The sequence below is a fragment of the Salminus brasiliensis genome, chromosome 13 (assembly GCF_030463535.1).
Source record: "Salminus brasiliensis chromosome 13, fSalBra1.hap2, whole genome shotgun sequence".
NCBI lineage: Eukaryota > Metazoa > Chordata > Actinopteri > Characiformes > Bryconidae > Salminus > Salminus brasiliensis.
In genome coordinates, this window is record NC_132890.1 from 12972317 (window position 1) to 12974816 (window position 2500).

At 46.4% G+C, this 2500-nt stretch overlaps 1 non-coding gene across 1 annotated transcript; it reads left to right on the forward strand.

Annotated features, from left to right (window-relative positions):
- Positions 1–1368: 1368 nt before the first annotated feature.
- On the forward strand, positions 1369–1487 carry LOC140575580 (5S ribosomal RNA). Its single transcript, XR_011980854.1, has one exon. It is a non-coding gene; the product is annotated as a 5S ribosomal RNA (ribosomal RNA).
- Positions 1488–2500: the final 1013 nt, after the last annotated feature.

The window sequence follows — 2500 nt, forward strand, 5'->3', positions numbered from 1 at the left end:
CATGCACATTCTTTCACTTGCTTTTCTTACTTTTACTCCATCTTACTTTACGCTTTCACAAATCTACAACGCATTACCCTTTCTTTTACATGTACGTCCTTGTGTTACATTTCATACGGCCTTTGGAGTCTTCAGAGTCGAAACATTTCAGCGTCAGATGCCGTTTAAGCCCACCTGCATGGCCTGCCATGGGATGGAAACCAATCAGTTGTAGTTTGGCTTAATTATTGCCAGTTGCTCTCAAAACAAAACACTGGAAAATATTCAACAAGAACTCTGTGGAGGGAATGCTGTGGATAAAAGTAACCCAAGCCTGCCAGTAGGGGTCAGTGTACGTTTGAGGAAACTGACAACATGGGGGGGAAAGTCTGTTACAGGATGTCAACGCAGAGCAGAACTACAACCAATCACAGTTGCAGCTCATGGGTGGGACAAGCCCAATATTTGCTGTTAAAAACAAACAAACAAACAAAAAAACACCTGCTAATTTAGATCACTTACTTAGGTCACATTAAAGCAACACATCACGAAAGGGAGTGAGCCGTGGGGCAATAACAGCACCGTTTCGTCACAGCCGTGATGTTTATTTCACCGTTACACGCAACCTCAAGTCATGGGCCGCCATTCATGGGTCCCCGTTCTCGTTTCGGGGGGCTGATTTCCAGTTGTATTGAGTTTTTTTAAAATTCTCCTCCCAGACCTGCCTGCATCTACAACAGTTGTTCTTTTGTCCCCCTAAAGCTTCACAGAGCTCTTTGAACTTGACATGGCGACGCCACTTCCCTAAGTCAAAAGGCTGGCTGGCCCACTCAGCCCGAGCCTGCTTCACCGGCATCCCTGCGACTCGCAACTCACCTCAGAGCGATGCTTCGCCCGGCGTGCTAGCGTGAGCTTTTTTCTTTTTTTTTTTTTGCCCGGCTTCCATATTGGTAGGAAGTAGCCTCTGCATTTATCCCGTATTCCTGTTGTACCTTAGTATGTGGAATTTAGGGGTGTAAATAAAAGGAGCCAAGACAGTTGAGAAAGATTTGTGATTTTGTAATTGTCCCGTTTCACAAGCCCATTCGACTCATGTGGCTTATGTGACTTTTATGTTGACAAGGCCGAGTCTGGCGGCCGGCGTTAGCCTTTGTTGCTGAATGTTCAAGTGTCAGCCAAAAGAGCAAGTTTTGTTGTTTTATTTTTTTTGTGAAAAGAGAAGGAGGACAGGAGAGAGCAATGAAATGTGTGATTGGTTTGAATGAGCTTGGTGGGGTTGCTTTGGAAGTAAGAAAGGAGGGCGAGTAAATGTGTGTCCCCTGTAGTGTGGAAAAGGCAGCCGTCTTTTGCCGCATGCTTATAAATAGGCTGAGTGGAAGCAGTGCTCTCGCTTACGGCCATACCACCCTGAGCACGCCCGATCTCGTCTGATCTCGGAAGCTAAGCAGGGTCGGGCCTGGTTAGTACTTGGATGGGAGACTGCCTGGGAATACCAGGTGCTGTAAGCTTTTGCCATCCTCAAGCACTTACATGCACATTCTTTCACTTGCTTTTCTTACTTTTACTCCATCTTACTTTACGCTTTCACAAATCTACAACGCATTACCCTTTCTTTTACATGTACGTCCTTGTGTTACATTTCATACGGCCTTTGGAGTCTTCAGAGTCGAAACATTTCAGCGTCAGATGCCGTTTAAGCCCACCTGCATGGCCTGCCATGGGATGGAAACCAATCAGTTGCAGTTTGGCTTAATTATAGCCAGTTGCTCTCAAAACAAAACACTGGAAAATATTCAACAAGAACTCTGTGGAGGGAATGCTGTGGATAAAAGTAACCCAAGCCTGCCAGTAGGGGTCAGTGTACGTTTGAGGAAACTGACAACATGGGGGGGAAAGTCTGTTACAGGATGTCAACGCAGAGCAGAACTACAACCAATCACAGTTGCAGCTCATGGGTGGGACAAGCCCAATATTTGCTGTTAAAAACAAACAAACAAACAAAAAAACACCTGCTAATTTAGATCACTTACTTAGGTCACATTAAAGCAACACATCACGAAAGGGAGTGAGCCGTGGGGCAATAACAGCACCGTTTCGTCACAGCCGTGATGTTTATTTCACCGTTACACGCAACCTCAAGTCATGGGCCGCCATTCATGGGTCCCCGTTCTCGTTTCGGGGGGCTGATTTCCAGTTGTATTGAGTTTTTTTAAAATTCTCCTCCCAGACCTGCCTGCATCTACAACAGTTGTTCTTTTGTCCCCCTAAAGCTTCACAGAGCTCTTTGAACTTGACATGGCGACGCCACTTCCCTAAGTCAAAAGGCTGGCTGGCCCACTCAGCCCGAGCCTGCTTCACCGGCATCCCTGCGACTCGCAACTCACCTCAGAGCGATGCTTCGCCCGGCGTGCTAGCGTGAGCTTTTTTCTTTTTTTTTTTTTGCCCGGCTTCCATATTGGTAGGAAGTAGCCTCTGCATTTATCCCGTATTCCTGTTGTACCTTAGTATGTGGAATTTAGGG